General features: G+C 36.6%; 1 long non-coding RNA gene across 1 annotated transcript; it reads right to left on the bottom strand.

Moving 5' to 3' along the window:
- Positions 1-975: 975 nt before the first annotated feature.
- Positions 976-13,003, bottom strand: LOC135406786 (uncharacterized). Its single transcript, XR_010426476.1, has 3 exons — positions 9,428-13,003; positions 8,293-8,433; positions 976-1,620 (listed from the first exon to the last, which is right to left on the bottom strand). It is a non-coding gene; the product is annotated as an uncharacterized LOC135406786 (long non-coding RNA).
- Positions 13,004-14,320: the final 1,317 nt, after the last annotated feature.

The following is a 14,320-nucleotide window of genomic DNA, read 5'->3' as shown; positions in this document are numbered from 1 at the left end:
CTGAGGTAACATTGACGAGTTAGTGTTATTTTAACTACAAAACAATTACAATTATTGAACATTTATGTTCTAGTTTCTCTGAAAAAATGACATCTGTATTGTGCTATGCACATGGCTACAGACTTGAAATACTGATACTAGTAAAGACTTCAAAGAATACCCTGCAGTCTTTGTATCTAATAGATCAGAATTGTAGTGGGGGAAGGTGGCAGTTTTAATGAAAAAATAGGTGATGAAAATTGTTTTAGTTTAATGTCCTTACAGACCTGACCTTTGCAGGTTAAACAATAATAGGCTATTAATACAGAATTGCTTTCCATTTCCATTTCCATTCAGAAATAGTCCGTGGATAGTTATATGAATATAATTCCCTGTGATTGTTGAAATTATATATCAATATTTTCAATCTAAAATGTTATATATTTTTTTAAGACTGAGTGACTGTAAATGTGAAATATAAATAATTTAATTTAATTATAAATAATTCTTTACAGAGAGAGTGATCAGGCATTGGAATGGGCTGCCCAGAGAGGTGGTGGATTCACCATCCCTGGAGATTTTTAAACGCAGATTGGACGTGGCACTGAGTGCCATGATCTAGTAAATGGACTGGATTTGGACCAAGGGTTGGACTCGATGATCTCGGAGGTCTTTTCCAACCCAATCGATTCTATGATTGTATGATTAATAGTCTAGATGTAGGGCCTCCTGCAAGTACTCTACTTGTACGAAACTAGTAAGTGTTTGTATTGGGGCACACTAAGTGCTACAACTACTATAGTGGTACTGGAAAAGTTATACCTTCCCTATTGAAAGAGAGTAAAAAATGTGTGGAATGACTGGAAGGACAATCCAATCAATTCATCCACGTTTCATAGCAGATTATTTGAGATGCTCGAGTCTGGGTGAAGGAATGGCAGGGCATCTCATGTGCTTATATTTTTCCTGGTAGAGTACATGAAAAAACTCAAAGGATGTGAAAATAACTTTAATGATACAATCAATCTCATAGTGAAAAATACAAGCAATCTGTGGCTGACACCCGGAAAGAGTTTCCTTGGACTATCAACAAGAATGAAAATATTTCATAATAAGATCAGTCAGGATATACAGTACTTTGCAAAACCAGGCTATCCAAATGAACTATTTGAGTTAGCATGAAGTGTATAGCCGGAATATAGCACACATATTTTGAACGGCAGGACAAGCCTTAGGATATAACTAGTGTAAACAGCTGCTGCTCAGTGTCGTGTCTGGATGTTTTTCTAGTTCAAAAAGATGCTGGTAAGAAGCTTATCCCAGCATTCTAAGGGTCCATGACATGGAATCAGTTCCTGACACAGACTTTTAAGGTAGTGTTTTCTTCCTAGAAGCAGTGCTACATGGATTACTTAATCTAGATTTATAATTGTACATTCTTGACTCCTAACTGTCTAGAGTTTGCTTTGTAGACAAAAGAGATGAAAACACAAGGCTTGTACACTGGAAAAAGCAAAATTTAAGTAGGTTTTTTGTGGCTATGAGGGCAGGACCATCTTTCCATAAACAAAGCTGTTTTGGTGATGAATGGTGGAGTCTCCAGCAGTAGCAGATTTGACTCTCTGGTTAAGGCTGAGCTCTCTGAAGAATAAAATGAAAAGAAAAACAGCTATTTTTTTGGTATTCCACTCTGGAAACCAAGCCTGTATGGTGTTGCTGATCCATTATTTCTTTTTTATACCATCAACTTTGAACAACTGACTGATTTTACCTATTATAAAATTCAGTAATGTTGTGAAACCCTGAAAATTATGAAGTTTAGTTACTGCATTTCTGCAGTTGGTGTGAAAAGAAGCTTCAGAATGAAGCTAATAAGCAGCTAGGCAACAGACTAATTAGTAGGATTTGTACAGTCCATTAGGTGCTCACACAGGTTTACATGAGACACTTGTGATATTTGTAGGGAAAGGTAAGCACACTGAGAGATGCAGAAACACAGCATTTAAATTATATTGCATGGCTTAAGTACACTGCACTACTATAACACATAGGCATCCACAATGAGGAAAAATAATTTACTAGTGTGTCACAAATTCCACTTTTAGCTGGTATTAATTTCTTAGAAGTATGTCTTCTAATATGGCATTTAATATTGGGTAAGTATGTTTTTGCAAGAATGGAAACGATGATTGGAAACGGTTAAGTATTACCTTCTGTATACCTAAAGATTCAATCAGGGAAATTGAGAACATTGCGGAAGATTCATCCTTATATCCAAATTAACATTCTGATGAACTCTGCTGCACATACTGGAGGGCAATATAAGTGAGATCTGCTCTGTGCTAAGGCATTAATCAAAATAATTTCTTGGAGGTTTTGATGTATTAACATGTTCACTACCTGTTATTTCTTATTGTTATATTTCTTTTAATACAAAAATTAAATACTTCAAAAATTAATCTTTGTCCATTTGATACTGAAGTTAAATGTTAGTAGACAAACATTTTACCATGGAAAAAATATATCATATTATACTCTATTGTACAGGTTAATATGGTTTTGCATTTTACAACACGAAAATTTGTTAGTACAGTCATGCATGCATGTGGAATAAAATTAATGCATGTGGAATAAAATCCTCCAAAGCAGTTGCTACCAACAGATAAAGGCTGATTCGGTAATTGCTAACCTAATGTGAAATCAGGGCTTGTCATTGCACTAAAGCATTAACTGCAGGAGGGACAGTCAGGACCACAATATGCTATTACTATACGAATGCATCAGACTACCCAGATTTAATATGAGGAGTTATTAATGATGTGCTGTATGAAGACACTTTTTATTGGTTCCTTTGATATCTAAAAGCGAGAAATTATTGCCAGGCATTTAGTTAATGTCTGTCAACCTCCCTCTTGTGGACTTTGCTTTGGATGTCAGTTGGTGAAACATCTTTCTGCTGCAGCAAAACATTACATACTCAGAAGGAGAGGTCAAAGATGATAACGTTGAGGCCTTAAACGTGGTTTGCCACCAAGTTCGGGGACAACAGTTGTGAAGCCCACTGAGGGACATTTCTAGACTCCTTTTCTTTCAGATGAAAGACTAGACATAAATGATGTTGATCAAGACCCAGCTATTTTTATGTGAGCTTGCCTCATTGTGAAGCAAGCAGGCATACAGCTTGCACGGAGCATGGGAATGCACTAGAGGTGACCTCTTTCCCTCATAGTTTTTCCTCATGCTTTTACAGATCAGAGAGGCAGAGACTGATCTCTTCTCTGTAGTGACCAGTGACGGGATCCAAGGGAAGTGCCTGAAGTTGTGTCAGGGGAAGTTAGGATTGGATATTAGAAAAAGCCACCCAGAGGATGGTTGGGCAGTGGAAGAGGTTCCCCAGAGAAGTGGTTGCAGCACCAACTCTGACAGAGTTCAAGAAGCATTTGGACAGTACTCTTGGGTACATGATGTGTTGCTTGGAAATGGTCTGATCAGGGCCAAGAGTTGGACTCGATGATCCTTGTGGGATGATCCCTTACAACTCAGCATATTCTGTGATTCAGCATGTTCTGTGATTTCAGCTGGTGACTGTATTCTGAAGCATTTGAGCACACGTTTATCATGGGCAAGTTATCAACATGCTGCTATAAACATTAGTTGTTTGAGAAATTCCTTTTACCTCAAAAACCCCAAGAAGTATTGAGTTTCATAAGTCAATAACTGCAAGCAAAGTTTTCACAGTGATTTGCATAATTCTCTAAAAGCAGTTTCTGAAAAGCAGTGATTAAAAATGATTAAAAAGTTCTGTTAAAAAAATAATCCTGTAGCTTAAGATTTTCACAAATGCTCATCAAGAAAAATATCTATTTTGTTTTATTTATTTTGTTCTGCCTATGCATGATCCACCTATACTCATTTCACTCGACTGCTTTGAGCCATGGTCTCAGTGCTGAGCTGTGCTACGGAGATGTTTTAACTCCTTCTAGGGAGAGGAGAAGAAATCGACTGGTCATGGCAGATAAAGGTCTTGCTGCCAGTAGGACAATGAGTGAACCTAGACTACCCTATTGCCTACCTGTGACTGAAACCATCTTGGATGAAAATGGTGGTTTGGAGGTGGGGTTGGACTCGGTCCCCAGCTGCACTGTCTGCCTCCTGTTGTTGCCTTTCCACAAGTGCTGTGGTTTTTGCTACCGGGGAAAGGAATATGAGGAATGGTGTGAGGTTTGGGCTGGAAACCAGAAGTATGAGCCATGTGGTGTGCTGGCTAATTGTGGCTGCCTGGTGGTGGGTGGTCTCCTCAATGCTGTGAAGCATTTCTGCAGGTAGAGGTGTTGAAACTGCTCTGAGAGGGTGAATTTGCACTAATGGCTTCATAATTGAGTTCTCTATACCATTCATGCTGGGGAAATAAAAGCATAGTTCAAAAGGGTGCTAGCAGATCTGAAATGAACTAATTACAGCTTTAAAACAGAAATTTCGAGAAGATTGTCTTCACTACTCACTTAACACGGTTAGTCCATCCCTCTACTGAGCACTGATCACTCCTACTTTGGTCTTATGTTCAGTTCATATCCAGGAAAGCGTTTTTCTTTACACTTGTATTCCCTGAATCTACTTTGCTATATATTGTGGAGAACTTGTCTCTTTTGTAGTAAATGAAATGAGTATCATCTTTATTAGGTAGATTAAAAGACCAGGATATGACCTTGGAGGCTCCTATCCCTCACTATGCATACAGAAAATGTCCAACCATACTGCACGAATGCTCAGAAGTTTCTGCAGAGCTCTGGCATCATGCTCAAATAATTTATGGTACTACAGTTTCTGGAGTTCTTCTATCTTATTCTTTTATGTCTCTGTGTTTGACAGCGCTTCACCTTCATTATCTTTAAAGATCAGCACTAAACAAGATATTTCCTCCCCATTCTCTCTTTGCAAACCAAAACAAATAAATCACTTAGCTTTTTGCTGTCTCTTTAGTCTCCTCACTGTGTTATTTTTAATCATTTTGACCTTGTAAACCCAACAACTTTTATAAGGATCTTAAGATATATTAAGAGATTCCTTTGTATAAGCAATAAATTTTTAAAAAGTTCCATTTTATTATTATACATTGTCTTTTTTGTCACAACTTTTAAAGTGTTTTCATGGCCTTGTCAGTATTTCAGCCAAGTGACTTTCTATTATGTCCACCAAGGATAGAATTCAAGCTTTGTATTTATATATTGTTATCTCTAAAACTGAAGATAATAGGCTTTATAAATTTTGAGAATTCATTAGGCAATAAATAAAAATTGATGAGTATCAATGTGAAGAATCTGTGTACTTCGAGAGTTTACAGCATGGGTATGTTTCCTAATGACTTCCATATGTTAATATATCAGTTTAGTGAGATTTGTCAGAGACTCATTGTCATTACTGTTCATTTTTCCAAAGAATTTGTTGTGTTCTTTTGCTGTTTTATTGGTTCAAACTGAAACTATGCTTTCCCTATCACAGGCAATAAGTACCAGTACATGAAATAAAATGTTATATTTCAATATAAGGTAAAAGTTTAAATTCTACCAAGTTTGCATCCAAACAAATGTTGAAGGGTTGAGGCTTCATTTGAAATAATGGCTGTAGTATTTTTTAAGGAAAATATATTGAATAGATTTTCACAATTGAAACATTTTAGTCTGAAAATTTTGTAACTGTAATCTATATTAATTTACAACTTATGAATTTATTATCAATATATTTTCATGGTAGTGGACTGCAGTTATCAACATGTGCAAATCTCACTTAAAAAACCAAAAGAACTGAAGCATAAAAGTTTTCTGATGAAGAAGTGTAGTAGAGTTTGGGTAATAAAATAAAGCCATGACTCATCTCTAATTTAAGAGTGCAATTTATGAAAGGAATTAATGTTTAACATTGGGGAATAGGAAGGAAGTAGCAGCTATAATTGTTTAAGCATCTAGAGCAAATTGCTTTATATTGCTCTATAGCTTTAGCTCAGTCAAATCCTTAACAAGCTGGACAATAGCTACAATAATTATCTAGAGAAATTAATGTTTTTATAAAATATGGCCAATATACCTGATTGTCTGCACGCTAAAAATACTTGATTTTCATCGGGTATGATTTAATTTCTTCAGGAAGGCTGTTGCTGCCTAAAAACTGATTTTTCACTGCTGTGAAGCAAAATAATAGATAAATAACATCCTCAGCAATATACAATGCAAAGCAAATGTTAAAAAGTTTCCCTTTATTGGTATTTATTAGCCAATAACTATTTTTTATTAATTTGTTGGTCTTATGAGATTGTTAATCATTAATGAGAAGCAAATGGCAGCCCCAAAACAACACAGCTGTTCTTTGTTAAAGTAATTAAAGCTGTCTGCATTCATGATCATATGGTTGATACAAATTTTGAGCTACAATGGTATTGAGCTATAATTGAACTTACAAGTTTTGGAGTCATGCAACAGAGACAGTACAGGGTTGTTTTGTATTAATTTCTTACAAAATGAAGTAGTGGTGATGAAGATAATTCTTCTAACACATCCAGGTTACAGAGAAAAACTGAATCTTTTTTTCCCTACAAAATTTTTCATGCTTTACCTTCTTCAGTGTTCTTTTTTTTAATAAAAGACAAAATAATTTGGTATTTTGGGAGGAAGACGGGAAGGTTATGGTTTTGATTTTGTCTTTCTGGGAAACTGGAAAATTTCTCTCAAACAGATCTTTCCTAATTTTCTTTGAATGTTTAAGTGCAAAATATCCACTTTGTTTTTTGGCTGGGGTTAGCCTTAGGTAGCCCACAAGCACTGTGCTTATATCCAAGTAAATTGTCAACATTTACTGTCATTTGGGCATACAGAGAATTAAATGTAGCCGCAGTTACTAGCAGGCTAATGTTGTTCGTGCAGATGCTGACTTGGCTAAACTGAGGGAAGCCTGAGTATGCCTAGATTTTAGGTCAGTGATTGAGTGGTAAAATTTTCAAATCAAACTGGACTGGCAGCTGTTGAATGTGTAGGCTCGAGTCAGCACTGCATAGCTGCTCTTCTGTTATTTCTAAGTTTCAGCCCGAGTCTCCCCTAGAAACAGTCATCTGTAAGAATTTAGCCATCGATATGGGATAGGAGCAGGTGCAGAGCTCACAGCAACCATACTGTGAGTCAATACAAATTAAAGGTCTAAGACAGAGACTGAAAACAAGAGGAAGCTTTGAGGGAGGACACTGAGCTCAATAAGAAGTCAAATATAGGGCAGGAGGTAGCGTGACAAGGAGTTTGAACTAAGGGAATGGCTTCAACTGTTACTGGCAAAGAAAAGGTGGGCATTCAAGAAAAAACATGCTGGAAAAATAGAGATGAGACCAAGTGAAGGGTAACACAATAACAACAGCCTTTATAAACATGGATGGAAGTGATTAACAGTAGAGTGAGTGTTGAGACCATTCCCATTTCCATGAAATAAAAATTGTTGGTATTTTTTTAGCTTTTGACAGAATTAGAATACTTGCTGTTAACATTGATGGAAAGTTAAGTTCTCCATCAAATCCTACTAATCTTAGAGGGATAATGGTGTACTGTACATATGATATATCATGTGACTTGAAGTAAATACGTAAATACAGGTGTATACCATATAAAACACCACTAGAGATAATGAGCTGTTTCTTCACATTAGAAACCTTGAGAGCTTTCCTGCTTTGCATGGAAGATCATAATAGCCTCAGAGGATTTTATTAGCCTTCCTCTTGAAAAACAGAAGAGATAAAAAAACTTCTGTTATTTGAGTTTCATATCAGTCTTTGTTGTCCTTGTGCTTTCAAGAAGAACCCTGACAGGTTTGCATGGCATTGGATGTTTGAAAGGCCAAGCATTTTAATGTGTTTAAGGACATTCCTCAAAATTGGAAACGAATTCCCTATGTCTTTCAAGAAACTGATCAAATGGTTGGGGCACTTTTCCCAAGTCTTTCACAATGTGTACTTATTTCATGAAGTGCCCTATTCATAGTACTGTAATTCACTTACAGCTCTACATTCTGCCTATGTATTTAAACATCGACTTCTGAACTGCTCTCCCTCTGCAACTATCTGTCTCTTTCAGTGAAACTCACTGTCAGATTAAGCTCAGAAATCAGCGTGAGAAGACTGGAGTGTAGCTAGAGGAAAAAGGTCCGGGTCTTGCGCGGGTTTAAAATTCTAGCATGTATCTGATGAAACAAAGACAGAAACTGAAAATGCCTGAAGACATAACTTTTTTTTTTTTTGACAAGAGAAGTAAGCAGAACTTCTTCCCACACTAAATAACTTACTTTTGAAGGACTATAAGACACTAGTTACTTATTTTCTTGCTCTCAGAACTTGTCTTCCCTTTACCACCCTTTGTTCTTCTTTCCTTCACTTTTTTTCCCACTTTTTTTCTTCTATCTCTTTTGGAAGAGTACAGGTTTCACCTGTGGGGGAAAAAAGGCTTTCATATTTAGGCGATTTTCAACATGAACAAATAGGCACAGTAAAGGCTGGTATCAATGAAAAGAGTAGTATTGTTGTGATACATATGCTGACAACAGCCATCTTCTCCTTTGTCAAAGTACTGATGCAAAATACTAGGCTATTACAATGTTCACAACGTGAACTGTCTGGCTATTAAATCCTGAGAAAAGCAAAAGTATCACAAATCTATGATCCATACTGTCAAAAAACAGTCTATAATTGAGCAGTCAGACTTGTCAGGAAGCATGGAGTTTTTTCCAATCTAACCTGAATGGTCTTCAAGCATGCAAACATTAAATGAATGCTTGAATTCTTGACCAAACAATGGACTATATTAATTCAGTTTCATTCTCTAATACTAGCTCCAATCAGCATGGCAATTATTACATGTTGGCTATTTGTTCAAATGCAAGCAAGGGTTATGGTCTCTGTTTTGTTTTCCATTGGAGTAACTAGCCTGAGTTACTGAGCCTCCTACTACTTTTCATAAATGAGAATACTTTTCACAAATGAGAGTACTTTTCTTCATAAAGCATAGTAACTCAATACCACTTGTGGCACTTTATATGTCCTCTGGCATACTGAATGTAGTTTATAATTTGCATTTTGCTGTGTAACCTGATAACATTTTATTGCATTGATCTGGCACTGCCACAAGGACCAAATCATGGTGCATAGGAGAGGTTGCATCTCAGCTTTGGAGAATGAGTAAAATAAATCCTTTCCTTTCAAAAGGAAGCATGAAACCTCTTATTGGAGGGTTGTCTTGCTGTAGAATGGCCAAATTAAATGATACATGACAGCCACACACACATCCCACACTGCAGTTCTGGGACATGGTCAGCCTTGGACAGAAAGGCTGCTTTTTTGTTATGAGTTGGACCCTGTGCTACAAGCTATCAGGTCCCCACAGAGGACAGCTGGAGCAGAATAGATATCACAGCATCTACTTACCACAGTGCCCATTAACTCGTAAAACATGAAGAAGAACAGGAACCAGTGTCTCTCTCCAGAAGTGTGCAAGCAGTGTCTGTGCATAGCAGCCCTTCCTTGCCAAGAAATCAAGGCTTCTGCCCATTCTTTAAACATCCATATCTGAAGGGAAAGCAGAGGACACTAGTTCAAACAAATCAGGGAGCGCCCAAGCTGTCTCCTATTCCCTCTGCCATTGTCCTACTTGCTCAATTAAGCCTTAATTGGCTTGTAAGCTACTGTAAGGCAGGAACCATATTACTTTATGAATCAATTGAATAGTTATCCCAATAGAATAATAAGATTTTTTGGCTTCTTTTGTACCTTTACATAAAGGCCATACCAAGTAAATATTGGAATTATCATTATTTTGTCTGTCAGACAAGTTCGGAGTGTCCTATATCATATGTGGTCAACTGTACAGAGAAGTGAATGTGCAGAAGGATTTTGGACATGCATAAAACAGTAGACTACAGTCACAAAAAACTGCACCTCCTTTTACTTTAAGTTGACTATATCCCCAGTTTTGAAGACTGTAGAGTTACTGCATCATATCAGGGGTTACATACTACCCTTAAGGAGGAAGGGAAATGGAAACCAAATTCAGAACTCCTGGCCAGACAGGAATTCAATTATTTTTATGCTTATATAAATGAAATAGAAATTAGTTATCTGTTCTATGTAAAAATTTGTTACCTTCATCTCAGGATTTTAGCTGTCTGTCCTTGGAATCCACAGAATGTGTGTTCATTTAGATTTGGTGCTCTAAATCGATGCTGACAGCTGTAAATTTAGGCTAATAAATGAATTACACAGGTAAGGAAAAGAAGCACTATCTCCAGAGGTTGTATAACTCACATAGCTAATGCTATCAAGAAAGCACTGATCAGACACTAGCTGATTGATTTTCCCCCTAGGTAGGTATTACACTGTGCAGCTGATGAAATTGTAACTACTCATATTTTCTCTTTCATATTTCATGTTATTAGATTTAGTCTATCTGCTATACAGAATCTTTCCTCAAAACTGAGCCTGCTAGGCTAAAGCAGAAACAACCTTCTCTTTCTATTCCAGGTCTTTAGGGGCAAGCAGGAAAATTCCTTGAAAACCTTGTGATTTCCTGCTTTTGGCGAGGATGAGCATTCCTACCAGAGCAGTGGTGCAGGGCAGCGATAGCTCTGGCTCTTAGGCTGTTGTCTCATGTCCTGCCTCAGCAATTCACCCATGTCAGTGCTGGAGGTGAGAGGCTGTATAGTCCCATAGGGACAAAATTCTGTGCATCGTAGTACCCATGAATCAGCCTATAAGGAAGCAGTAATTAAGGAAGGCTTGGAGTACTGTCAAAGTTATAGCTGGCTGAATGGAAAAACAACACAAAATAAAAGACCATCCACAGAGCAGCAGAGGGCACTGGTGATTTAAAGTCATCCTGCTAAACCTCTGAGGCTGCTGAATGCTCTGCAGAGTTTCTTCCCTGTAACACTCTATTGCTCTAAGTCACACCTGAAATCTCATCTGCTAATATGAATGTATATATAATGGGCCTAATTTCTGTCTTTTATTCTGTAGTGAACATTAACTACAATGAGGACAAGACGTTAGAGAGCAAAAAGTGAGAGTGTGTAAAGATATTTTGTCTGGGAATGAGAACATGGAAACAGAAACACAACAAATTTTTTATGCCTGTTTAAGGAAGCTTAAAAGGTTCACAAACTAGACTATCTTAGGGAAACTTTTTCTTATGTTCTTTGTGAAAAATATCAGATATTGCAGTCAAAGATATTTTTTTCAAAGCCTAACATAACTTCACATGTGTTTGAGGGGAAAAAACTCAGCAGTTTGTAACATTCATTACAGCCCAATGGTTAATATATCCAGATTCAATGAGTGCAGGAAAAAACGTATATGGTATTTCACAAGCAAGTCTGTAGTTTACTGGTGCTAAACTGATGCTTTAAAATTGACAGCTGTAACTTATTCTGTGTGTTTTATAATTAAATACATGAATCCCTGAAATATTCTGATGCTCTACATCTTTCAGTGTTTGATTTAGCCTGGTGGTTTTGTCATGTCTTCCTTTATCAGTAGTTCAACAGCGCAGTTGAAGGAACACCCACTAAATTCTGCAGAGCTAACAATAACCGCGTATTTCTACCTGTAGTTACTGTCAATACTTATTTTCTCCTACCAGTCTTATTTCTTTTCCCCCCTCTATGTATTATTTCCAGGGCTGCCCTAGATTTCTGCTTGAGTCACCCTCTGATCCAGAGCTCTACCTAAATAAATTATAATTTCCGTTATGTTTGAGATTGTAGGCACCAGAGCACACAGTTACCAAATGACTATCAGTAATGAGATGTCAAAACTCAGTATCAAGGTGAAGATCTCTTCACCACTTTGTTGGCTGAACATTTTCAAAATGCTGGCAGCTTCACAGAAAGCTTTCCTTTTAATTGCCTTCTGCCAAGCAAAAGCATTAGCCTACTTCTGGCAGCTTTATGGTTCCAGATGTCCAGATCTCTCAAGATATCCTAAACCAGAGGCATCAGGGTTTTACACTTTTTTTACTGAGTTGTGCTGCTGACTCCCCGGAGTAAGAACATGTTACTGAGTTGATCTATAGGTATACTGAAGTCACTATTCGCCATACTGTTTACCCAAAACTTATAACCATAAGACAACAGAGCTCTGGAGAAGTGCCGGATCAGAGCATCTCCAGGTGACAGCATAAGAATTTAAAGCACTCTGTTTCATTTGATGCTCTTTTATCTCTGTGAGGTGAAGGGAAGTAAACAAATTCAGAATGCTGCTTTTTAAAAGCATCCTCTTTACTCACTTCCTAAAGCAGAATATTCTATATATCGCCAGAACTGGTGTTCCAGAAAATCAACCTTTCTCACATTTTAACATTACCAAAAGATCTGGCAAGTTATAGATATCTACATATAGCAGTTTATTCTTAGTACAGTTCTCTTAATGGTGCTATCTTCTCAAATAGTGACAGCAGTCCAAAACTGAGAAAAAACTTCAATGGTACTGAATAGATTCTGTGCTTAAGCTCCCTAGTTTTGAATGCTGAATATCCTTTTTTTTCTTTGTTTCTAGGAGAAGGGGAGATTTTACAGACTTCGGAATTGCTGACTCCTTTTTGCAGAATGTTTATATGGGCCTGTTTTGAGTTAATAGCAGGCCTAGTGATGTAACTAAAAGTCTAGTGGACACTAGACATCTCAAAGTATCAGTCAGGCTGCCTGGTTATCACGCAGTCACATCTGCAAGATACCACATTTTCTTCAGTACTGTTGTTCCTTTTCCCACTATAACCCCAATTTCTTACATCTTTACTCTGGTTAAAATTACACCCCTGAAACCCTGTGTCTTACAGCGCTGCAACAATAAATTAATTAAGAAATAACTGAGATTAATGCTTAATCACTCTGAGGGATGATGCAAAATTTAATTTTTGACAGAGTTCTATTATTCTAGATATTAGATGAGTGATGTAGAAATGACAATTATTTTATACAGAATAATAGAAATAGAAAGAACCAAACAGAAAAAAAATGGCAACAGGATTGATATTTAACAAAAAACTATTCTGACATGTTTTGCAGAATAAGAGATATTTCTGTAGTGCAGATTCTGTCTTTAAAAAAACCTAATTATAGAAGTAAGGAGTGTGATTCCTATTTTTTGTGTGTGTGTGTTTATGTTAATTATTTTTTTTATGTTTAAAAAGTGATTTTTTGGCAAGGAAGGGCTGCTATGCACAGATTTTTTTTTTCTCAGCTATATTCTCTTGTCATTGCATGCATTGCATAATTCCTACTTTATATTTTCTTGTAAATGGTAAATGCTGAGATCTGCATAGAGACAACACTCATCTTTTAGTCCTCATTTCTAAAAGCATTGTTGAAAAAAACCATTGTGTAAAAAATGTAACATAATAAAATGTCCAAGGATAACCAAAATAAAAAAAAAAGGGAAAATAAAGATAAAACCTCCAACATATGTTGTGATACAAATGTTTACTTCGAGGTTAACAAATTGCATTAATTTTCTTTTGTCCTCTTCTCTAAAGTAACTCTGGCCTCTCACTACTGTTTCTTATGAGGTGAGTTGTTATTAATTTGTTTTCATGTTTCTTTTAAAGGTTGCTGTAAACAACATGCAATAAACATCCAGTGTATGGGCACTGGATTTGGCTCTGAGAAACAACCTTAGCCTCCTGCAGTTCTAAATGTCTTACTAATGGAAGCTGGATGGGTAATTTAAAGTGTTTTTAATTCCAGAAGGAGCCAAAATGGCATGATCTGGGTTGTATAGAGTGAACATTATAGCTTCTTTAATTTGTCAATTTGATAATACAGAAGCTAGCTTACTGCCTACTGGCATTTTTTTACAGGTTTTTGCTGATCTAAAATGGCTTGTTTTCCAGTTGATAGGGTTTTCTTTGGTTTGAGAGAAATCTAGATAAGTTCAGTATAGACCCATCTTGTTTATTGCGTAGTATGAATGAGCAATGTTCACAAGATAAGGAATTAGTTTCTGGGTTTGGTTGGTTTTTTTTTGGTTTAGGGATAAGGAGAATAATTAAAAGCCTTGCTATCATCTTGGTGACCTAATGGAATTTGAGAGTTTTGCTGTTGATTCTGACTGGCTGCAAATACTAAGCAGTTAACACATTTGTGATGGTTCCTTAGCTTCAGCAGAGGGGCTGTTTGCTTTTTTTTTGTCAGTCTAGAATATCAAATGTCTGTCACTTGACGTACAATATTTTGTAAGTTAAAAAAAAAAAGGACTCCTGTAAATCCATATAATTAATCACTGGTTACATGGCTTTAATTCATACCTCTTCATTATTAATTCATTCTG

The sequence above is a fragment of the Pseudopipra pipra genome, chromosome Z, assembly GCF_036250125.1.
Source record: "Pseudopipra pipra isolate bDixPip1 chromosome Z, bDixPip1.hap1, whole genome shotgun sequence".
In the NCBI taxonomy this organism is placed as follows: domain Eukaryota; kingdom Metazoa; phylum Chordata; class Aves; order Passeriformes; family Pipridae; genus Pseudopipra; species Pseudopipra pipra.
This window is presented reverse-complemented; position numbering and strand designations above follow the sequence as displayed.